The sequence below is a fragment of the Tamandua tetradactyla genome, chromosome 7, assembly GCF_023851605.1.
Source record: "Tamandua tetradactyla isolate mTamTet1 chromosome 7, mTamTet1.pri, whole genome shotgun sequence".
NCBI lineage: Eukaryota > Metazoa > Chordata > Mammalia > Pilosa > Myrmecophagidae > Tamandua > Tamandua tetradactyla.
In genome coordinates, this window is record NC_135333.1 from 3325942 (window position 1) to 3352386 (window position 26445).

Below are 26445 nucleotides of genomic sequence, written 5' to 3' on the forward strand. Positions count from 1 at the left end.
AATGGAAACTGAAATTTAAGAAGTAGAGATAAATGCACAAAATTGTGGAAGTTTATTCACTGAGTGGGGAAATTATTAGATTATTTACAGAAGGAAAGACTGGCAATAAGTCACTTTAAATCTTTGACTATATGAAGCTCCAAATTTGTATAGTTTAAACCATGTGACTATGAAAGACAAAATATCACATATCAAAAATTACTATGCATTTTTCATATGTTTTAGTACTATTAATTTTTTTGTGAAAATTTGATATTTTTTGGCATCACAATTCCAAATAAAAATGAAGAAAAAAGAAAAGGGGGAAGGGAGAGGCTCAAAATATTATCAGGCAAGGCTGAATTCATAATAAACATCATTAAATGAAAGAAAGAAGGCAACTTTAGAAAAGAAACAATTAACAATAAAAATTTTGAAGTTGTGAAAATAAGATGAATGTTTATTGAATAAAATCTTTGGGATAAAAAGGAGAAATTGAAAGTAGGGCTTAATTCTCCTCTCTCATCCCATTGAGGATCAAATAAATAAGCAAGGTTATAAGAAAACCTAAATAACATAATGACTAAATATTAAATAATACTATTGGCATTATATCCACTATGCACTGTTTACATAAAATAAATCATCTTTTCAAACATACACAAAATCTGACCATATATTCATAAAAGAATTTCTCAATGAATTCCCAAAAGGAGAAACAATTATGATTTTGGGATGTAATTTAATACAGTAATAAAACTTGAGGTTAATAACCCAATTAGAAAACCAAACAATTTTTTAAAATTTCTTTCCTAAAACCTGTTGGTTCAAAAAAGAGATAAAGATCAAAATAATAGAACACCTAGCAAATAATGAAAACAATCGGATAAAAAAATAGCACTCAAAGAAAAAATCTACAACCCCAAATAAATATGCTACTAAAAATATGTGGAGGAGACTACTGGTTGTCCACAAAAAGCCACTGCCCCTTCTTCATGAACAAAAGCCTAGACTCCATTTCCTTGAATATCTTTGGTTAGTTATGGCCATGCGACTAAGTACTAGACTATGAGTGGAAGAGATCTGTGACACTTCCAGGCCTAGCACATTCAACTTTCTGGGTGATACTCCACGTCCTTGTGCTGGCTGGATGCACTTGACAGTGTAGGCACTATGGGCCCATAAGATAGAATCCACCTGGGCCTCTGAATGACCATAAGGAGTAAATCAATATGGCTGACCTAAATTCCTGCCCAGGCTAATTTGATATGCAAGATAAAAATTTTTATTCTGTTAAATAAAGTAATTTAAGGGAATGTTTGCAACCCACACATAACCTACTCTAACACTGAAATTGTTACCACCAAATAGTGTACAACTACAATAAAACCTAAAATAGTTGGTTTAGCAGTTGTTTGAGGGGGCGGGGAAGGAAACGTATTGCAGGTTAGAAAGACAGAGATCCAAGTTATGTAATAAAAGGAAATTTGATAAAACTGTCATTTCCAGTAACATGATGAAAAATCAATACCTCCTGAGCTTGCAACTCCAGAAGAAACTCAGGTACGGGAGGTGGCAGGGGGAGGGGACTGTTCATGTTGACCTCTTTTTGCTCCATTTTGTAAGGTCTATTAAGAAGAAGGAATTGAACTGTTTGACAGCTGAGTCTGAAAGGAAGAAAGAAAGTCTAAAGATTAAGGGACTTGCAACTGCTTCTAGATTCCAAACAGTATAAGACCATAAGAATAGAAGTTTTGAGGGACACAGATCCACTAGAACTTTTCTGTTAAACAAATGGCCCAACCCTGTGGCAAAGATAAGATTAAGGGTTTCATTTTCCCATTTAATCCTAATAATTTCAAAGAAGCCTCATTAAGTTGAGAACAAGAGCTATAAAGCAAGGAGGGAACGTTTGAGAACTGGGCACAGTTTGGGTACAGTTACCAGCAAAGTGAACTAAAAATAAGCAAACAGATTACAAGTCTTATGTTTTTATCGGACTGATGTTACCATGAAAATCTACGAGCCTACCCTGAAAAAAGGTCTTACTGCTTGTACTTAAAAAATGTTTTGTGCCCCAAAATTTGTACAAATATGGAGAAGCTTGAAAAAATTGTGAAACCTCAAAGGAGAGCCTACTTCCCAAGGCTTATGTTCAGTGTGCCATAGAAACTAACAAAAAAGGAAAATTTCTCAGATAGCAGAGGCAGGGACCACAGAGAGCAATGATGAGAGAGTTCCTTGTAGAGAGAGGATTCAGAGTTTAATCAAGGTTTTTATTTTCCAGTCCTAGAGAAGGGAAGGATTATAACGCCTACCAAGCAGGATTTCACCAATGATGCCCTATATTTCCCATTCTTCCTTTATTTCAACAGGAGGGATTTGTTTTGTTTTGCCAGGATTTCTTATCTTGGCCCCACCAATGTATATCAGGTATGACAATACAGATTTTGTTCATTATCATTAGTATTATTACTTTAAAGGGCACTAATTAACAAGCCACATCTGAAAAAGAAAACTGAGGGAAGAGGCAGCAATCCTAGATTTTGACCTAAGTATTTTTATAGAGATGGGACTTTGAGTTGTCTCCATTGGGAAGGTGGTATGCACTTTTTATTGGAAGACAAAAACTATGGCTATTTGGTGACCACAAGAGCAAATTGGCAGAAATTGTTAACTCCCCACCAAAATTCCTGGATCACAGCTAAACTTCAGTCCCACAATTCTCTTTCAGTTGTGGTTCAGTGACCAATTTCTAACCTACAGAATGTAAACACAGACGATGTGTGCTGCTTATAGGACAGCTAGTAATCCTCCTATATATTATCCCATGATCTTTCCACTTCTTCCAACTGAAAACCAGGGCCCTGAATAGTCTCAGAATATAGAATCTGATTCATCAACCCAAATATCTGCTTCTTATTTGAAAGCAGATTACAAAAGAAATTAATTAAATTATATCGTATTAAGTCACCAAAATTTGGCGATTCATTTTTTACTACAGCTTAGCTTTCCTAACTAATGCAAGAAACCATAAAAATGAACAAATTAGGCACTAAAATCAAGAAATAAGAAAAACAACAATAAACCAAAGGAAATATTAATAACTATAATGAAGAAATTACTACATTATAAAAGAGAAAAACAGCATATATATTTTATAAAAACATATATACATATATGAGAATTGTGGGAAGATGGCAGAGTAGGAAGATCCAGGAATCAGTCATTCACCAGAACAACTATTAAATGAGCAAGAACGTTTGAATCAATCATTTCAAAACTCCAGAGTCCAGCAGAATGATATGCAGTATCCAGAGAAGAACAGCAGGAAAAGGTTGGTAAATTGGAGTAAATACCAGTGAATTACACTTTCTGCCTAGGGGCTACTGTTATCCATCCTCCAGTCTCAAGGCTGGCAGCACTGAAGTACCCAAATCTGCCCCTGGTGCAGCATCCCGGTGCCAGGGTGGGACCTAAAGACGCAGCTCTTCGAGAGCTAGGGATTTACAGTCTGATTGCTGATGATTGTTTTTGATTTGGCTGCTTTAGAATGCTGGAGGCCTGGCTGTGGGCATGGCCATTGTTACAATCCACCACAGATAAAGGCAGCAGAAGAGACTTAAAGATGGTACACTTCCTCAGAGCTGTGAAGGATATTTGAAGGGCTGCACTTATTGGGCAGGTGCCAAGTCAAGACAGCACAACTTTGGGGAGGCAAGAAAAAGGCTCTTAGTGCCCCGTCCTGGCTTTTCCCTCATCCCCTCCCCAGGGCAATTTGAAGCTGGTCAGCATTTCCTTTGTGAGTTCCTGGCCTTGGTTCCACAGGAAAAGACTGACTAGGTGTGCCCTACCTCCCAGAATTTGCCTTCCAGGCAAAAGAAGCTTGTCACAGAGAAGGCAGAGTAAGAAATCATTGAGTTGGGTGCTCTAGGGCAAAGGTTTACCTGCTTTTAAATCCTGCACTGAGACACCTAGGAAAGAAAGAAGGTCTGTTTCCTGGGGAGTAGAGGAGGGACTCAAATTCCTGTAAACATGGGAACTCCTAGGGCCACTAGCAAGCACCAACCCAAGGCAAGACACAGCCCATAAAAGACAGGGAAAAATCTGTACTTTGCATTAGCCTTGGACTGAACTTTTGCATAGGAGAGCTGAATTCTGAAGGTGAGGACTAACCAACACAAAGCCAATTTACAAAGATGGTGAAAGGTGTTTTTTGCTTAGATTTGCTCATGTGGTAGCCCCTGATACTCAAAGAAATCTGTTATATCACCAGCTGGATAGAAACTCAAGAAACAGATATCACAAGAAATAAATCCCAAAGTTAACATATTAAAATTTACAGTGTGCAACAGAAGATTACAAAATAAACACAGAAACAGGAAACGATGGCCCATCCAAAGGAAGATGACAAAAACCAGAAACTATGAATGAAGACACTCAGATATATTGGACAAAGACTTTAGGAAAGGATCTTCAATATGCTCATGGAGATGAAGTAAAATACAGAGAAAGAACTAAAGGATATCAGGGAAATGAGAAATGAACAATAAGATAAACTCAAATAAACAATGAGAAATGTTGACAAACTACAGGAGATGAAGGCCAAAATATCTGAAATGAAAAGGTGCCCAAAAGAGAATTTCCAGGAAGATGGCAGACTAGGATAGGCTGAGTTTACCCCTGCTCCAAGAAATAGCTAGAGAAGTGACAGAAAAATGACAAGGACAGTTATTCCAGGGTTCAAATGACTTGAGAGGGTCTTCAACACTACATGGGGAGGCCCTGAGATGCAGAGAACCAGAGACCATCCAGTTAGTACAAACAGCCTAACGCAGCCGTTTCCAAACAGAGTCCTGGAGCTCTCAGATGTGCCCAACTATGGAGATGGTAACTAGGAAGTAAGCCAAGTCACAATCCTTGAATGCATTACATCTATGTGTGTCACAACCCTGTGACTCACAGAACCACCCCCATGCCCCACACACCCAAGGCCCGCCAGTCTCCCACCACAACCTGTGGTCTGCCCACCCCCCACCCACACCCCAAGAACATAAGCCCCACCTCCCAGCGCCCCAAGCACCCGCACCCTGCTCCCCCTGGGACCCATGCATCCTCACCTCCCCCAAGAGGCATTCACCTGCTCATCCATGCCATACAAATCCCCAACCCACACACTTGAGCACACCCACTCTGCCCCTCCTGCCCCCACATCCCACCCCCACCGCAGGTACTCACGTGCATTCATTTATGCCTGTACTGGCCCTGCCCATGCCCTGGCACACACACATCCACAGTCCAAACCCCATCCCTGCATATGCATGCCCCGCATCCCCGACCCGCGATATGATCCCATGTGGCACCTGTACCTGTACCCTGCCCCTGTGCATGTGCACATCCATGTCCTGGCCTCACCCCCCAACACAAGCACACATATACACCCCTCTCAACCCACACCTGCACCCCACCACACACACACACGTGATCTACTCCCCCAGGACCCATGAACCCCAGCACATGTGCATGTGTGTAACCATGACCAACCCTCATGTGCCCGACCTCCACACCCAAACCCTGCACCCAGATACCCACAACCCCCATGCTCCATGTGTGCCCTGGTGGTCAGTCTGTGTGCGTGCTCCAGGCACCCACACCCCACACCCTGCTGCCCCATGCCCCATGCACCTGCACAGCCCATACAATGTGCCTCCCACTTAGCCCTGCTTATTGTCCCCCACACTGCGCCCTGCCTCTGTGCTTTGAGGCTTGCCTGAGTTGCATCCCACACCCATGGCCCCCACACTACCCCCCCACTATACCAACTCCACACCCCACACTCCCAGGCACCTGCATAGTGCTCCCACCCCCTGCCTAGCCCTGTGCTGCACCCCTAACCATGCCACTGTACCCCTCCCCATGCTTTATTTCCTGCCAATGACCATCCTGCAAAACCTTAGACTACTGAAGGAAATCAAATTCCAAAGTAATCCTATCAAGATAATACATGTCTTGAAGGAATAGAAAATAAAAAAGCATATGAAGATGCAGACAAATACAGCCCAGCCTAATTACCAAATTAAAACACCAGGAGAAACACAGACTTTGGAACAACTAATCAAAGATGTCCACACAATTCTACTAAATAAATTCAGTGGGTTGGGTAATGACATAAAGAAAATCAAGAACACACTAGAAGAGCATAAAGAAGAATTTAAAAGAATATATAGAAAAATAGCAGACATCACAGAGATGAAGATACTGTAGACCAAATAAAAAATTTATTAGAAGTACTCAACAGCGAATTAGAAGATGCAGTCAAAAGAATAAGCAAACTAGAGGACAGGACAATTGATTTCAAATGCACAAAAGAAAAAATAGCAAAAAAAATTGAAAAATTTGAATTAGATCTCAAGGAAATTCTGTACAACACAAAGCACACAAATATAGGAATCATCTCACCCAAAAGGATAAGAGAAGAGTAAAGGCCTAGGAAGATTAGTTGAAGATATAATGGGGGAAAACTGCCCAACTCTTGTTAAAGACCTAAATATGCAAATCACAGAATCCCAACAAACCCCAAATAGAATAACTACCAGTGGGCCTACTCTAAGACACATGCTAATCAGTCTATCAAATGTTAAAGAGAAACAGAAAATCCTGAAAGCGGCAAGAGAAATGCAATCTACTATGCATATGGGAAAGCACAAAAGATTGAGCTTGAACTATGCAACAGGCACTATGGAGGCAAGAAGACAATGGTATGATATATTTAAGATCCTGAAACAGAAAAACTTCCAGCCAAGAATTCTGTACCCAGCCAAATTGTCCTTCAAAAGTGAAGGAGTATGTCAGTTTGAAAATATTATGTACCCTAGAAAAGCCATGTTTTAATCCTGATTCAATCTTGTGGGGGCAGCCATTTCTTTTAATCCTGATTCAGTACTGTAGGGTGGAAACTTTGATTATATTATCTCCATGGAGATATGGCATGCCCAATTGGGGGTGTGACCTTTTAATTAGATGAGATGTGACTCCACCCATTCAAGGTGGGTCTTGATTAGTTTACTAGAGTCCTTTAAAAGAGGAAACATTTTGGAGAGAGCTCAGAGTTGATAGAGAGAGCTGATGCAGATGCTTGGAGAGCAGAAGTGGCAGAGCCCATACAGCCAGAGGCCTTTGGCAATGAAGAAAGAAAATGCCCCCCAGGGAAGCTGTTTGGAACTAGAAGCCAAAGACCCCAGCAGATGCCAGGCACATGCCTTTCTAGCTGACAGAGGTGTTCCAGACCATCAGCCTTTCTTGAATTAAGGTATTGTTCCCTGGATGCCTTAGTTTGGACATTTTTATAGGTCTAGAACTGTAAACTTGCAACTTATTAAATTCCATTTTTAAAAGCTGTCCCATTTCTGGTATATTGCTTTAATGGTAGCTTAACAGCCTAATACAGGGAGATTAAAAATTTCACAGACAAACAAATGCTGAGAGAATCTGTCAACAAGTGACCAGCCCTACAAGAAATACTAAAGGGAGACCTGTCAGTTGAAAAAAACAGACAGGAGAGGGAGTTCCGGAGGAGGGCACAAAACTGAAGAGCACCAATAAGGGTAACTTTAAGGATAAAAAGAGAAAGAGGGAAAAGAATATATAAATCTGACCAATAAAATCCAAAGGATAAGATGGTAGATACAAAAAAATACCTTTACAGTAATAACTAAACTCAATTAAAAATACATATTGGAAGAATGAATTAAGAAATATGATCCATCTATATGCTGCTTACAGAGACTTATCTTAGACCCAAGGATACAAATAGATTGAAAGTGAAAGGATGGAAAAAGATCTTCTATGTAAGCTGTAACCAAAAGAAAGCAGGAGTAGCTATACTATTATCAGATGAAATAGACTTTAAGTGTGAAGAAGTAATAGAAACAAAGAAAAACACTACATATTAATAAAAAGGACTATTCATCAAGAAGAAATAACAATCATAAATGTTTACGCTCCCAATCAAGGAGCTCCCAAGTACTTAAGGCAAATATTGCAAAACTGATGGGAGCTATAGATGTGTCAACAATAATAATGGGAGACTTCAATACACCATACTCTTTTGTTTTTTTTTGGCATGGGCAGGAACCAGGAATCAAACCCGGGTCTCAAGCATGGCAGGTAAGAATTCTGCAATTGAGCCACTGTCACACCGCCCCACACCCTCTTTTATACATAGAACAACCAGCAGAGGATCAACAAGGAAATAGAAAACTTAAACAATCTGACAAATGAATTAGACCTAAAAGACAAATATAGATCATTACTCCCCAAAACACCAGGATTACATTATTCTCTAGTGCTCATGTATCTAGATTATATGCTAGGGCACAAAACATGTCTTTATAAATTTTAAAAGATTGAAATTATTCAAAGCACTTTCTCTGATCACAATGGAATAAAGCTGGAAATCAACCACCAAAGAACCAGAACTTTCACAAATATATAGAGATTAAATAACTCAATCTTAAACAACCACTTGGTCCAAGAACAAACTGATAGAGAAATTGGTAACTATCTGGAGATGAATGGAAATGAAAATACAACATATCAGGACTTACGGTATGTAACAAAGGCAGTGCTGAGAGGGAAATTTATTGCCCTAAATGCCTATATTTAAAAAAGGAGAGAGAGCAAAAATCAAGGAATTAATTGCTCACCTGGAGGAACCAGAGAAAGAACAGCAAACTAACTCCAAAGCAAATAGAAGAAGAAAAATAACAAAGATTAAAACTGAATCAAGTGAATTGGAGAACAAAAGAAAAATAGAAAGGATCAATAACAACAAAAGTTGGTTCTTTGAGAAAATCAATAAAATCAATGGATCGCTAGCAAGGCTGACAAAGAAAAAAGAGCGAAGATGCAAATAAACAAAATCAGAAATGAGAGAGGAGTCATTACCATGGACCCTGAATAAATAAGAAAAATCATAAGAGGATACTATGAACAATTACACAACAAACTAAACAACTTAGATGAAATGGACAAACTCCTAGAAACACATGAACAAGCTACAGTGACTTGAGAAGATACATAAGATCTCAACAAACCAATAACAAGTAAAGAGATTCAATCAGTCAACAAAAATATTCCTAAAAAACTCAGGGCCAGATGGAGTCACAGGGGAATTTTATCAAACATTCCAAGAAGAACTACCACCAATCCTGTCCAAACTCTTCCAAAAAACGGAGGAAAAATGAAGGCTACCTAACTCATTTTATGAAGCTAACATCATTTTAATATCAAAACCGGGTAAAGATGCTATAAGGAAAACTAAAGGCCAATCTCCCTAATGAATATAGTGTAAAAATTCTCAACAAAATACTAACAAATCAAATCCAATGATACATTAAAACAATTATACACCATGACCAAGTGGGACTTATACTAGGAATGCAAGGGTGGTTCAACACAAGAAAATCAATCAATGTAATATAGCACATTAACAGATGAAAAGGGAAAAATCACATGATTACCTCAATCAATGCTGAAAAAACATTCAACAAAATTCAACATTCTTTTCTGATAAAAACACTTCAAAAGGTAGCAATCAAAGGTAACTTCTGCAATATGATATAGGGCATATATGAAAAACCCATAGTCAGTGTCATATTCAATGTTGAGAGGCTGAAAGCCTTTCCCCTAAGATCAGGAATGAGACAAGGATGCCCTCTGCCACCACTATTATTCAACATTGTACCAGAAGTTCTAGGTACAATCAGGATGAAATAAAAGGTATCCAAATTGGAAAGGAAGAAGTAAAACTTTCATTATGTGCAGCTGACATCATGCTATACTTGGAAAATACTGAGAAATCTATGATAAAACTTCTTGAGCTAAAAACATATAGAGCAAAGTGGTGGGATATCAGATTAATGTGAAAAATCGGTAATGTTTCTATACATAAGCAATGACCTAATTGAGAAGATAATTAAGAAAAAAAATCCATTCAAAATAGCATTCAAAAGAATCAAGTATCTAGAAATAAACTTAATTGGGGATGTGAAGAACCTGTACACAGAAAACTGCATAACATTGCTAAAAGAAATCAAAAAAGATATAAATAGGTGGAGAGACATTCCCTGCTCATGGATAGGAAGGTTAAATGTAGTTAAGATGTCAATTCTACCCAAACTGATCTACAGATTCAACACAATACCAATCAAAATTCCAACAATTTGAAGTACTTTGAAGACCTGGAAAAGGTAGTTATCAAATTCATTTGGAAGGAAAAGAGACCTTGAATAGTTAAAAATATCCTAAAAAGAAGAACAAAGTGGGAGGATTAACACTTCCCTATTTTAAAACTTATAAAATCCAGCGGTCAAAACAGCATGGTATTGGCACAAAGACAGAAGTATTGACCAACAGAATCGAACTGAGAGCATGAAAACAGACAACAAAATTTATTGTTAATTGATCTTTGAAAAGGCCCCCAAATCCACTGAATTGGGACAAAATAGTCTTTTCAATAAATGGGCATGGGAGAATTGGATATCAATAGCCAAAAGAATGAAAGAGAAGCCTTATGTTACACCTTATACAAAAATTAACTCAAAGTGGATCAAAAAAGACAAGTATAAGAACCGTACCATAAAACACCTGGAAGAAAATATAGGGAAACATTTTCAAGACCTAGTAATAGGAGTTCGCCTCCTAAACTTTATACCCAAAGCTCAAGCAATGCCAGAAAAAAAATAGATAAATGAGAACTCCTCAAACTGCTCAAAATAAAATGCTTTTGTGTCTCAAAAGACTGTTAAAAAGGTGAAGAGGCAGTCAATTCGATGGGAAAAAATATTTGGAAATCATCTATCAAATAAACGTTTGATATCCTGTATACATAAAGAAATCATATGACTCAACAACAAAAGAACAAACAACCCAATTATACAATGGGCTAAAGAAATTATTAAGCATTTTTCTGAAGAGCAAATACAGATGACTAAAAAGCACATGAAGAGGTGCTCATTCTCATTATCTATAAGGGAAATGCAGATCAAGACTACAATGAGATACCACCTCACACCTACAAGAATAGCTGCTATTAAACAAACAGGAAACTACAAATGTTGGAGAGGATGTGGAGAAATTGGGACACTTATGCACTGCTGGTGGGAATATATAATGATACAGCCACGATGGAAGACAGTTTGGTGGTTCCTTAGGAAACTAAATATTGAGTTGCCCCACGATACCGGCAATACCAGTACTCAGTATATACCTAAAAGAGCTGAAAGCAGTAACACAAACAGACACTTGCACACCAATGTTCATAGCAGCATTATTCACAATTGTCAAATATGGGAACAATCCAAGTGCCTCAACAGTCGAGTGGATGCGTAAAATGTGGTACATACGTATGATGGAATTTTATGCATCAGTAAGACGAAATGATGTCCTGAAGCATATGACAAGATGGATGAACCTTGAAGACATAATGCTGAGTGAAATTAACCAGATACAAAAGGATAGATTTTGCTTTTATGACTTTAGTAAAGGTAAACTCAGAGGCTTATAATACAGAATATAGGGGACTTAGAGATACACAGAAGCTAGAAAGGGGTGAAAGGTTACCTAATGAGGTTGTACTTAAATGTAAGGGAATGGATAGAAGTGAAGGCAGTTCATTAGTGGGTCTATAAGTAATATTGCCATATTGATGGTGAACATGATTGAAAGAGCCATATACATATAGAGCCATGTATTCCACCGATTAACACTACAAATATAAATCTGTTCTTGTATGAATTACTTCAAAGGTATGAATCTTGTACAAAGAGTTTACAAATCAGGGTATGGGGGAAAACTACAATTACATGCTATGGTTAACAGGAAGGTATCAACCAGGGTGGGGCGCAGAGACAAGAGTTAAGGGGAGGTTTGGATTTTCTATTTGGTGAAGGTGTGTTTGTTGGTTGTTTTTTTCTTGGGAGCAATAAAAATTGTCTAAAATTGAGTGTTGATTATTATACCACTAAATGAGTTGAATGTGAGAAATGGAGTGCTGACTTTGGACATTATACATGATGCCCAAAAGATGGAGGTGGCTGAAGGACACACTGACTGAGAAGTAGAATGGTGAACTTTGTTGAATATTGTGCTGCTACAGAAAGGAACTAAATCATGAGGCATGCAATATTGTGAATGAACCTGTGGGACATTATGTGATGCAAAATAAACCAGAAACAAAAGAACAAATATTGTATGTCTCATTTAGCAAATATGTATAAGAAAATTGGGGCATAGATTGTAAACTCTTGTAGCAGTCCCATTTAGCCTATAGCTATAATTGTTATTTCTAGATTTCGAGAGGCTATGCTATATATGCATAAGCTGTTTTTTCCCTGGAACTTTGAGTACCTCTGTGACACCTAAGAATCAGAGTAGAAGTTCTGCAATTATGAAGGTCAGCATTGCCAAGTACAACTGTTAAGAAATTGAAAGAGATCAGGCTTTAATTAGAGATAAGAACGAAGCCAACTGGGTTGGGACTAAGGTAAATCAGAATACAGGGGTAAGGAAGACATTGCCTGTATTTTAGAACTTTACCTATTCTATAAAATCAAAAGATGAAAGGCTTATTTTGTCCAAAACTTAAATTTTCTGTAGCATATAATCTATCTCAACCTCTCTGGTAGATCATTTAAACAACCCAAATACATGGAGCCCAGAACGAGAATGAGGACTTGTAATTCTCTATAACTTAATGTAATACCCAGATATATCCCAGAGGATGTTTAGCAAATAATTGAAAAGTATTGGCAAAGCCCCAGGAGGAATGGGAGAAAAAATACGGAACTATTAAACTTTACCACTAGGGAAACCCCTTACATTGTCTCAAACATTAGGGACTCCCAAGTCAATAAACCAAGCCCTTGGATCCAAGGTTTGCTTTTGTGAAACTTACTTATGTAGTAGAGAATCTAAGCCTACCTATAGTTATGTCTAAAATCTACTTCTAGTGGACTTCTTTTGTTGCTCAGATGTGGCCTCTCTCTCTCTCTAAGCCCAACTTTGCAAGTGAAATCATTACCTTCCTCCCTACATAGGACATTACATCCAAAGGTGAAAGTCTCCCTGGCAATGTGGGATATGATTCCCAGGGCTCAGCCTGGCCCTGAAACTGTGGAATTGAAAATGCCTTCCTGACCAAAAGGGGAAAAGAATTGTAACAAATAAGGTATCATTGGCTGAGAGAGTTCAAATAGAGTTAAGAGGCTACTCTGGAGGCCACACTTATGCAAGTTTCAGCTAGATATTACTAATTATCACGGCTTGCCAAACCCCAATCAAAACCATTCCTGACAACCCTAAACAACATCTAGGGTGCTATCTGAGATTCTACAAAGGTTCCACGAACTATGATTACTTTCCAGAAACCTACAACCTCCAGATGGGTTCCTAGGCCAGATAAATCCTGACACCCAGAGGGGCTATTCTCTCCAGAACATCAACTAGTCCCATCCCCCACACCAAATTATCAACAACCCTTCCCAACATGAAAAAGTTAGAATGGGCATAGCCCAAATACCCCTAAAGATTGTGAGAAAAATCAAAGGAGAAAGTGGAGTTACAACAGAGAAGATAGGATTTAACAAATGAGTATGACTAGTGAATTATTATATTGATATTTCTTTTAGTCTCCTGTGTCTTGGAGCAGCTAGAAGTAAAAACCTAAAATTGAGGAACTGTAACCCATACCAAACTCTGAAATCTATTCTATAACTAATTGTTGCAGTGTGCTTTGAAATTTATTGGGTTTTTTTGTCTATATGTTATTTTTCATAATAAAAAATTAAAAAGTGTCAGGAGGGTTTCAACAACAGACTGGAGTTGGCAGAAGAAAGACTCACTGAACTTGAAGAAAAGACAATTGTAATGAGTCAGGCTGAGGAGCAGAAAGAGAAAAGAATTATTAAAAGCAAAAATAGCCTAAGACACCTCTGGGACACCATCAAGCATAGCAATTTAGGCATTAAGAAAGAGAGAAAGAGGCCCAAGGAATATTCAAAAAACAATCACAGAAAACTTCCCAAACCTAGCAAAAGGTGTAAATATGCATATCAAAGAAGGCAAGAGAAAATCAAATGGGATAAAATTGAAGAGAAATATACCTGACACATCCTATCATCTGTTGAATGCAAATGACAAGGAAAGATTTCTGAAAGCTGCACAAGGAAAGCAAGATGTTATGTGCAAGGGAGCCCCAATTAGATTAAGTTCTGATTCTCATCAGAAACCATGTGGGCAAGTAGGCAGTGGTTTGAAATAATCAACGTGCTAAGAGAAAACAATTGCCAACCAAGAATTTTACATCCAAAAACACTTCTTTTCAAAACAAGGGAGAGATTAAGACATTTCCAGACTTAACAACAACAAAACACAGGAGTTCATCACCACTAGATGTTCCCTACAAGCAATGCTAATGGAAGTTCTTCAGCAGAAAGTAAAGGAAGCTGGAAAATCATTTGTAACATAAAGAAATATAGACCTATGGTAAAGGTAAACATATGAGTAATTATAAATGTCAGCACTATTGTATTATATTTTTTGTTATCAACTTCATGTCTTCTTACAGACACTAAAAAACAATGCATAAGAAGTAATGATAAATAAATGGTTTGGGATATAAAATATATAAAGATATAAATTGTAATAAGTGCATCTGTATAGATCATTTAAACAATTCACACACAGGGAGCCCTGAATAAGAATGAGGGCCTTTAATCCTGTATAGTTTAATGTAATGCCTGGATACATCCCACAGAATATTAAGCAGATAATCAAAAAGGCAAAGTCCCTTGAGGGATGGGAGAAAAATTATGGAACTATTAAACTTTACCAATGGGGAAAACCCAGATACTATGCCAAATATTAGGGACACCCAAATCAATAGGCCAAGCACTTGATTTCGAGATTTGCTCTTGTGAAGCTTACATATATAGCAGAGAAGCTTAGTATACTATATGTGTGCCTAAGAGTTTACTTCCAGAGGACCTCTTCTGTTGCTCAGATGTGGCCTCTAAGCCCAACTCTGCAAGTGAAACCATTGCCCTACCCCCTACATGGAACATGACATCCAGAGATGAAAGTCTCCCTGGGGGTGTGGGAGATGTCTTCCAGGGACGAGCCTGGCCCTGGCATTGTGGGCTCAACAATGTGGTCCTGACAAAAAGGGGGAAAATAAGTAAAACAAATAAGGCATCAGTGGCTAAGAGAGTTCAAATAGAGTTGAGAGGCTACATTGGAGGTCACTCTTATGCATGCTGCAGTTAGAAATTGCCATCATAACTTGCCAAACCCCAATCAAGACCATTCCTGCCAATCCTAGGACATTATATACGATTCTACAAAGGTTCCATGTACTAGGATAACTTTTCAAAACCTACAACCTCAAGATGGGTCCCTGGATCAGATGAGTCTTGAAATGTAGGTGGGCCAGCCTTGCCAGAATATCAACTGGTTCCATTCCCATACCCCATATTTTCAACAGCCCCTTCCCACATGAAAATGTTAGAATGGGCATAGCCCAAATAGCACTAAAGAGTGGGAGAAAGATCAAAGGTGATGGTGGAGTTATAGCAAGAAGTTCGGTTTAACAAATGAGCATGAATGCTAACACATTATGCTGATATTTCTTTTAGCCTCCAGTACCTTAGAGCAGCTAGAAATAATAACCTAAACGTGTGGAATTGTAACCACAAACTCTGAAAGATGTTCTACAACTAATTGTTGCAATGTACTTTGAAATTTGTTGCTTTTATGTATATATGCTATTTTAAAAGAAGGAGAAAAAAAGGGAAGAATATAACAGAGAAGACAGGATTTAACAAATGGGTATGAGTGCTGAGTCATTATATTGATATTTCTGTTGATCTTCAATGTCTTGGAGTAGATAGAAGAAAAATCGAAAAATTGTGGAACTGTAATCCCTATCAAATTAAAAAATGTGTTCTATAACTATTTGTTAAAATGTACTTGAAAATGTATTGCTTTTTTGTATATATACTATATTTCACAATAAAAAAAGTTAAAAATTTGTAATCATTACAAAAATGTGGATGTGGTTGGAGGGGTATAAGAATAGTGTATGCGTATGCTTTTGAAGTCAAGTTGGTATCAAATATAACAGGAGCATTAAAGATTTCTGATGCTAAATTTTTTTTTGTTTATTTATTTTTTTATTTTTTTATTAACGGAAAGAAAAAAAAAAGAAATTAACACAACATTTAGAAATCATACCGTTCTACATATGTACTCAGTAATTCTTAACATCATCACATAGATGCATGATCATCGTTTCTTAGTACATTTGCATCGGTTTAGAGGAACTAGCAACACAACAGAAAAAGATATAAAATGTTAATATAAAGAAAAGAAATAAAAGTAGTAATAATAGTAAAAAACAACAACAACAAACAAACAAACAAACAAGCAAACAAAAACAAAAAAAACCCTATAGCTCAGATGCAGCTTCATGCAGTGTTTTAACATGATTACTTTACAATTAGGTATTATTGTGCTGTCCATTTTTGAGTTTTTGTATCTAGTCCTGTTGCACAGTCTGTATCCCTTCAGCTTCAATTACCCATTGTCTTACCCTGTTTCTAACGCCTGCTGAACTCTGTTACCAATGACATATTTCAAGTTTATTCTCGAGTGTCCGTTCACATCAGTGGGACCATACAGTATTTGTCCTTTAGTTTTTGGCTGGATTCACTCAGCATAATATTCTCTAGGTCCATCCATGTTATTACATGGTTCATAAGTTTATCTTGTCTTAAAGCTGCATAATATTCCATCGTATATATATACCACAGTTTGTTTAGCCATTCTTCTGTTGATGGACATTTTGGCTGTTTCCATCTCTTTGCAATTGTAAATAACGCTGCTATAAACATTGGTGTGCAAATGTCCGTTTGTGTCTTTGCCCTTAAGTCCTTTGAGTAGATACCTAGCAATGGTATTGCTGGGTCATATGGCAATTCTATATTCAGCTTTTTGAGGAACCGCCAAACTGCCTTCCACAGTGGTTGCACCTGATGCTAAATTTTAACCCCATGTTATCCACAAGGAAAATATATTTAAAATATATCCAGGAAGAAATGAGAAATGACTCAGTATATACAGTACAAAACAAATAAATACGAAAGAAAACATTAACAGAAGAACTGAGGGACAAAAATATATAAGATTTACAAAGACTAAATAGCGAATGGCAGAAGAAAGTCCTCCATTATCAGTAATTACTTTAAATGTAAATGGATTAAACTCTCCTGTCAAAGGGGAGAGACTGGCAGAATGGATAAAAAAGTATGACACAATTATATGCTGTTTATAAGAGATTCACCTTGAATTTTAAGACACAAATGGGTTGAAAGTGAAAGGATGGAAAAAAATACCATGGAAGTAATAACCAAAAGAGAGCTGGGTAGCTATACTAATATCAGAGAAAACAGACCAAATAAAAAACTGTTATGAAGGACAAAGATGGTTATAATTTATGGATAAAGGGGCCAATTTAAAAAGGAGACATACCAATTATAAATATATATTTACCTATAATTACCTACTGGCAGAGCCCCAAAATATACGAAGCAAATATTGACAGATTTGAAGGAAAAATTGATGGTTCTACATTAATAACAGGAAACTTCCAAATATGACTTTCAATAATCTAGACAGAAAATAAATAATGAAATTCAAGAGTTGAACCATACTCTAAACCAACTAGACCTAACAGACACATATAGAACACCTCAACAATAGTGACAGAATACACATTTTTCTCAAGTGCACATGAATCATTCTCCTGGATAAACGATATGATAGGTCATAAAACAAGTCTCAATAAATTCACAAATTTTGAAATCAAATAATGTATCTTCTACAATCACAATGGAATGGAGCTAGAAATCAATAACAGTGAGAGAAATGGAAAATTCACAAATAGGTGGAAATTAAACAATGTACTATTAAACAACCAATGGGTTAAAGGAAAATCATGAGGGAAATTAGAAAATATCTTGACACAAATGAAAATGAAAACACGACATTCCAAAACTTACGGGATTCAGCAAAGGCAGTACTATAAGGGAAATTTGTAGTTCTAAATGCTTACATTAAAAAAAGAAAAAAGATGTCAAATCAGCCCTTACCTCAAACCTAGAGGATGCAGATAAAGAAGAACAAAGTAAACCCAAAGTGAGCAGAAAGGAAATAACAAAGATCAGAGCAAATATAGATGAGATAGAGAATTTTTTAAAAATAATGAGAATAAAAAAAAACAAAAGTAGGTTCTGTGAAAAGAACAATAAAATCAGCAAACTGTTAGGCAGAATTACCCACACAAATTACCTACAATGACTAAAGAAAGAATAGAAGATCTCAACAAGGCAATAACTAATGAATCAGTAATCAAACACCTCCCAACAAAGAAAGCCCAGGAACAGATGTCTTCACAGGTGAACTTTAAGAAACATTCTAAGAAGAATTAATACGTGTCCCGCTTGAAGTCATCAAAAATTAAAAAATAAAAAAATGAAGAGGAAGGAACACTCCTTTATTCATTCTATAGGGTCAGTTTGAAAGGATTATGTGCCCTAGAAAAGCCATGTTTTAACCCATTTTGTGGAAGCAGCTGTTTCTTTTAATCCCTATGCCGTACTATAGGTTGGAAACTTGATTAGATTATCTCCACAGAGATGTGACTCACCCAATTGTGAGTATTAATCTTCAATTAGATGGAGATGTGACCCCACCCATTCCAGGTGGGTCTTGATTAGTTCACTTGAATCCTTTAAAAGAGGAAACATTTTGAAAAAAGTCCCTTTGAGAGAGCCACAATAGAGGAGAGAGCCATAAGAACCACAAGAGCCCACTCAGCCAGAGATTTTTGGATATGAAGAAGGAAATTGCCCCTCGGGGGGCTTCCAAGAAGCCTGGAGAGCAAGCTGGCAGACATCGCCATGTTCGCCATGTGCCTTTCCAGATGACAGAGAAATCCTGAACTTCATCACCTTTCTTGAGCAAAGGTAACCTCTTGTTGGTGCCTTAATTTGGACATTTTTATAGACTTGCTTTAATTGGGACATCTTCATGGCCTCAGAATTGCAAACTTGCAACTTAATAACTTCCCCCTTTTTAGAAGCCATTCTGTTTCTGGTATATTGCATTCCAGCAGCTAACAAACAAGAACTACCCAAACCAAAGCTAAGTAAAGTTACAACAAGAAAAGTAAACTATATACCAACATCCTTATGAATATGGATGCAAAAATCCTCAACAAAACTTTCCAGTGGTGATGACCTCCTTAAAAGAACATGCCTATCACAAAGGACCTCCTTCATCCCTTTCCAGAAGAGAAGAGGAAACACAAGAAGAAATACCTGGTGCAGAGCGCCAATTCCTACTTCATGGATGTGAAATGTTCAGGGTGCAATAAAATCACCACAGTCTTTAGCCATGCACAGACAGTAGTTTTGTTGTTGGTTGCTCCACTGTTCTCTGCCAGCCTACTGGAGGAAAAGTGAGGCTTACAGAAGAATGCTCCTCCAAAAGGAAGGAGCACTAAAAACGCCCTGAAGCAAGACAAGTGGGGCACCATTCCAATAAACATTTTGGATACATTAAAAAAAAAAAATCCTCAACAAAATACTAGCAGACCAAATCCAAAAACCTATCAAATGAATTAACATCACGATCAAGTGGGATTCATCCCAGGTAAGCACGGTGGTTAAACATTAAAAAATTAACAAATGCAATCCATCACAATCCAACACAGAATGTGTTCGTTTGATAGGATGTATGCCCCCTAGAAAATCCATGTTTTAATCAAAATCCCATTTCATAAAGGTAGAATAATCCCTATTCAACACTGTGTGCTTGAAACTGTAATCAGATCATCTCCCTGGATGATGTGATTTAGTCAAGAGTGGTTGTTAAACTGGATTAGGTGATGACATGTCTCCACCCATTTGGGTGGGTCTTGATTGGTTTATTGGAGTCCTATAAAAGAGGAAACATTTTGGAGAATGGAGAGTCAGAGAGAGCCAGAGAAGAATGACATAGTCACCAGAGCCCACAAGCCAGCGACCTTTGGAGATGAAGAAGGAAAATGCTTCCCAGGGAGCTTCATGAAACAGGAAGCCAGGAGAGAAAGCTAGCAGATGATGCCTTGCTCGCCATGTGCCCTTCCAGCTGAGACAGAAACCATGATTGCTTTCACCATGTGCCTTCTCGGATGAGAAAGAGACCCTGAACTTCATTGGCCTTCTTGAACCAAGGTATCTTTTCCTGGATGCCTTAGATTGGACATTTCTATAAACTTGCTTTAACTGGAGCATTTTCTCGGCCTTAGAACTGTAAACTAGTGACTTATTAAAGTCCCCTTTTTAAAAGCCATCCCGTTTCTGGTATATTGCGTTCCTGCAGCTAGCCAGCTAGAACACAGAACAAAAGAAAAAAACACAAAATCATCTTGATTGATGCAGAAAAGGCATCTGACAAAATCTATCACCCCTTCTTGATAACAAATACTTAGAAAACTAGAATTAGAAGGAAACTTCCCCACCATGATAAAGGGCATATATGAAAAACTCACAGATTAACATCATACTCGATGGTGAAAGACTGACAGATTTCCCTCTGTCAGATGAGGAACAACATAAGGATGCCCACTGTCACCTTGGTATTGAACAACATACTGGAAGATCTAGCTAGAGCAATTTGGCAAGAGAAAGAAATTTTAAAAATCCAAATTGGTCAGGAAGAAGTAGAACTTTTCCTATTTGCAGATGACATGATCCTATACTCAGAAAAGCCTGGCAAATCCACAACAAAGCACCTAGAGCTAATAAATGAATTCAGTAAATTGTCAGGGTGCATGATCAACACCTCCAAATCATTAGTGTTCCTATATACTACTTGAGGAAGAAATCAAGAAACAATTCCATCTACAATAGCAACTAAAAGAATCAAATATCTAAGAATAAATCTGGCCAAGGATGTAAAAGGACTTGTACAAGGAACACTACAAGACATTGTAAAAGAAATGAAATAAGACCTAAAGAAGTGGAAGGACATTCTGTATTCATGGACTGAAAGACTAAATAAATATTATTAGGATGTGAATTTTATGCAAAGTGAATTACAGATTCAATACAATTTCAATCAAAATTCCAATAGCCTTCTTTAAGAAATGGAAAAGTTAATCATCTAATTTACATGGAAGAGTAAGCCCAAACCATTTTGAAAAGGAAAAACAAAGTTGGAGGAGTCACACTTACCAATCTTAAAACATATCACAAAGCCACATTAATCAAAACAGCATGGTACTGGCACAAGGACCGATGTACAGACCAATGGAGTCAAACTGAGAACTCAGAAATCAACACACATTTACAGTCAACTGAGTTTTGACAAGGGGGTAAAGACCACTAAATTGGGAAAGAATAGTCTCTTCAACAAACAAAGATGGGAAAACTGGATCTCTATATGCAAAAGAATAAAGACAGACCCCTACATCATATCATATATTAACAAAATCAACTCAAAATGGATCAAAGAACTAAATGTAAGAACAAGAACTACAAAACTCCTAAAAGAAAACATAAGAAAGTATCTCTTAGATACTTAGACTTTACACTCAAAGCACGAGCAAAAAAGAAAAAAAATAGACAAATGGAACCTCATTAAAATTCAAAACTTTTGTGCATCAAAGGACTTCAGCATGAAAGCAAAAAGTCAATCCACAAAACGGGGAAGAATATTTGAAAACCATATATCTGAATAAGGATTTAATATCCAGAATTTATAAAGAAGTCCTACAATTCAACAACAAAAAGAGAAACAACCCAATTCAAAAAAGGGCAAAAGATTTGAATAAACTTTTCTCCAAGTAAGATATTCAAATGGCCTAAAAACACATGAAAAGATGCTCAACAATGTCAGCCATTCAGAAAATGCAAATGAAATTCACAACAGATATTATTTCACAATGACTACAATGACTATTATTTTTTAAAAAATAGAAAATAACAAATGTTGGAGAGGATATGGAGAAATAGGAACACTTTTCATCATATTGGTGAGAATGTAAAATAGTGCAACCAATATGGAATATAATTTGTTGGTTTCTCAGAAAATTAGGTAGAATTACCATATGTGCTGGTTTGAATGTGTTATGTATCCCAGAAAAGTCTATGCTCTTCAGTACATCCCTGTGTGTGCAGACCTACTGTGGGACCTTTGTCGAGGTTATTTCCATGGAGATGTAACTGAGCCCATTAAAGGTGGGTCTTAATCCTCTTGCTAGAGTCCTCTGTGAGAGGATAAAAGGCAGAAACATTGGGCAGGCCATGGAGACTCAGCAGCTAGAGTTCTTGCCTGTCATGCCAGAGACCTGGGTTCAATTTCTAGTGCCTCCCCATGTAAAAAAGAAAAAAGAAAAAGCAGAAACATTTTGGAAAAATGTTTTGGAAAAAGCCCAGAGAAGGGAAGAGAGAAACACCCAGACACATTTTGGAGAGAAGGTCCAGCAGATGTCCCCATGTGCCTTCTCATATGACAGAGGAACCCCAGATGGCAGCAGACTTTCCTGAGAGAAGGTATCTTCCTTTTGATGCCCTAATTTGGACATTTTTATCGCCTTAGGACTCCAAATTTGTAACCTAATAAATCCCCTTTGTAAAAGCCAACCTGTTTCTGGTTTACTGCATTCTGGCAGCTTTAGCTAACCAAAATCCCATATGATCTGCCATTCCACTTCTAGGTACACGCCCAGAGGAATTAAAACAGGGACTCAAACAGATATTTGCACATCAATGTTCACATTCTAATACGTGTGACAACACTGATGAACCTTGAAGATATGTTGAATGAAATAAACAAGACACAAGAGGATAAATACATAATTTCACTAATAAAAAATAATTAGAATAAGAAAATTCATAGTGTCAGAAACTAGACTGCAGGTTGCCAGGGTCTGGGAAGGGGTTTGGAAATGGGGAGTTAATGTCTAATTGGTACTGAGTCTCTCTTTGGGTCGACTGAAAATTTTTGGTTATGGCTGGTGGTGACAGAAGCACAAAATTGTAAATGTAATTAACACAACTGAATTATATATTTGAATGTGCTTAAAATGGGAAATTTTAGGTTGTATATATTCTCATAGAATAAAAAATAAAACTATAGCAGTGTACAACATGAACAGTAAACTCTAATGTAAATTGTGGACTATAGTTAACAGTATAATTATAATTCCATTTCATCAATTGTAACAAAGTTATCCTACAAGTGCAAAGTGTTAATAACAGGCAAACCTGTGTGCATGGCGGGGGGTAAGGGGGGCCGTAACTCTGTTATTTTCTGTTAAAACACGATTTTTCTAATTATAAATAATTTTTTTAAAAGGACCTATGGATCAGTACATAGGACTGACAGGAGAAAGGGAGTATATTAATTTGGGGTAAGAGGGGAAAGCTCGGGAGGGATGATACATAAGGGGTATCAAATGGAAACACCTTAGCAGGAGATAGTGTTTGTGTATAGAGAAGAGTCCACAAATTTGAGCAAGCTCTGCACAGATTACAAATTTAAATATCATTCACATAAATTTAAGTTTAGATATATATACTATACAGATAAGTGTTAAAATGCCAGATTACCTGGTATATGCTACTGAGAGGAAAATACAAATCTGTATCATGACAAACACAGTGGGAGAAACATCTGGAATTTTAAAACAAATAACACAATATGAAAAAAGTTTGATTACACATTGTTGTGGAAGATATGAGGAAATGCATCACTGGTGGGCGTCTAAAGTGGTACAACCCCTATGGAGGATCATTTGGCTGTATCTATCAAAATTACAAATGCACATACCCTTTGACCCAGTAATCTCACTTTTATGGATTTATCCTACTTGTACACTGGCACTTCTACAAATGGTAAATGTATGAGGATAAGAGCAATGTAAATGTCCCTCAATAGAAGTCATTAAAGAGATTATACTACAACATACAGTGAGTACTATGAAACAACTAAAAAGAAAGAGGCAGCAATATATATACATTTACATACGATGTATTTACGTATGTTTGTATAAACTGACATCTGGAAAGATAGAAAATTAAACCCTTAAGCAAGGAACTGGATGGCTGGGGGACAGAGAGCATGAGGATGAGGAATTTTACTTTTCAAACTATCTTTTAGTATGCATAACCTTTAAAATATGTATGCATGTTTTATTGTTTAAAAAATATATGCATAATTTCCTTTATTTTAAAAATAAAATAACTGGAACACACACAGAAGATTTTCGAAGTCATTTCTTATAGATGAATTCTAAACATGAAAAATTTTAAATGATGGATGCAATGAATCAGAATAACAAGCCGCTAAAAGAATATTAATTTCACTTTTAAGACAGGTTTAGAATCGATCTAAGTAGAAAAAAAGTAAGTTTTTAGTATCAAATTTAATATCATGGAGAATTGGTGCTCTATATAAAACAAAATTTTCCCTAAAGGAAATCCTTACTGGATCCTTTCACTCATTAAATCCTTAACTTTATCAAGTGACATAAAAACAGTTCGCAAAGATTCCAAATAACCATGTGATTAAATGACAACCACAAAGCAATACCTCACCCTTATACGGCACATCACAGGTTTCAAAGTACCTCCTATTCATCAGCTTGCTCAGGGGTAGCAATGGCAATCTTCTCAGGTAACAAAAACAATACAAAATATGGCCAAGTAAACACCCAGAAAATCAAGAAACCTGCATGATGATACAGATATGATGGCTTTGGGCCCTGGAAATTCTTACTGAGATTAAAACTGACAAAGTAGGAGGACAGAATCAAGACCTATGGATTAAAACAGAACAGTTTTAACTGGTATGGTCCACATTTGTAAAGGACAGAAAGGTGAGTTAGGTTAATTTAAGAATTCAGAAGAAATGCTAACAGATATTTAAAAAGACAGAAAAAGAGATTACTCCATGAAAGAAACGTGAACAGAATACTGGGTGCTGAATTAGCATATGCTCTATGCAGTAATTAGAAGAAATTGCCTGTATTTACTTAATGGTTTTCTTTTAAGAATTTCCAAAGTGCTATTTAATTTTATCTAATTGATTCTCATCGTAGCATATTCTTAAGGTATTATGCTAATTTTCTTCTAATTTTATGTATAGATGAAAAAAATGGGGAGTTGAAACAAAAGCTCAACAAAGTCTCTGACAAGGTCATTGTTGTAAGTTTGGCTTTTGTCGTGTGTCCAGGTCTAATTTAGGAAGGTTCCACCACAAAACTTAGATCTTATATGCAGGAAACCATTATTTTCAGAATGAATAAGATAAAAGGGCAGTACAGAGTAAATTAGTTCAAGAGTAGAAAAATAACTCACAAAAACAGGTGGCGGACCTACGAGTATAATAGTAGTAGTTCAGGTGGATAATTTTAACTTTCTGTGTATTTGTAATGCAACTAGCAAGCTGCTGACACTTATTAAAAACAATTAAAGCAACATCACTCTATGGATTATTCACTATGACCTTGGGAGGATGATTTACTCTTTTTTATTATCTTTGTCCTTTGTGAAAGAAATAAATTGCTTAACATTTCCAGCAGGTTGTGAAGAATTAGTCATTATGTTTGAAAAGCATCCAGTAAATTCTAAAAAAAATCAAATTAATTCTGATAGGACAAACTGTACAAAAGTGGCAGTTCAACATGAAATGGCAACCTTCCTATCTCAGGTCCAAGGTCATCAGCTTTGTATTTTTACTTCAGAAGGGATATCTTTAAAGGTTTAAAAAAAAGACCTGGGCTTTCTGAAACCACTCAAGTTTTACATTGTTGTAATATTCAATAAAGTAGTCCATTGTCCATTTTAACAGCCTGGCTACAATCTGTAACTTTAAGCATAGCAAGCAGGGCTCCAATCTTGTTCAGTGATTAAAGTTACAGAAATTCTAAATATCGCTATTTCTCTGTCTAAAACTGAAAGCTGGTTGAAACTTTGAAAGTAAATAATAGCCTGACACATAGACTAAATTCAAAGCTTAAATGCCAATTAATGTTAAATAATGGCCAATTAATGTTAACTTATTATTAATAATAATTTATTATTATTGTTAATTTAGCTCTCCCGTCTTAAACTCATGAAAAAGAAGCCAGAGAATCAGATTTAAGAGAAAAAGGTGAATTCACAATCTCACAAGACATTCAAAAAGAATTTCATGCTACTTTTAACTCACATTTTATTCTTTGATAGTTACTCAACTATAATTTGTGGGTAAAAAGTTGAGTGTTCCCCAGTCAAAATATATTATGAATTGTCTCATGATACTTGTTCATTTAATCGTTTTCAAGATAATTGCTTGTCCAGTTCCTCCATCTCTTTGTTC

General features: G+C 36.8%; 1 protein-coding gene and 1 pseudogene across 1 annotated transcript in view; one reads left to right on the forward strand and one right to left on the reverse strand.

Moving 5' to 3' along the window:
* The window catches only part of PCNX2 (pecanex 2), a 460152-nt gene that overhangs the window by 425326 nt on the left and 8381 nt on the right, over positions 1 to 26445 (reverse strand). The window lies entirely within an intron of this gene.
* LOC143689446 (small ribosomal subunit protein eS27 pseudogene) lies at positions 19151 to 19600 on the forward strand (annotated as a pseudogene).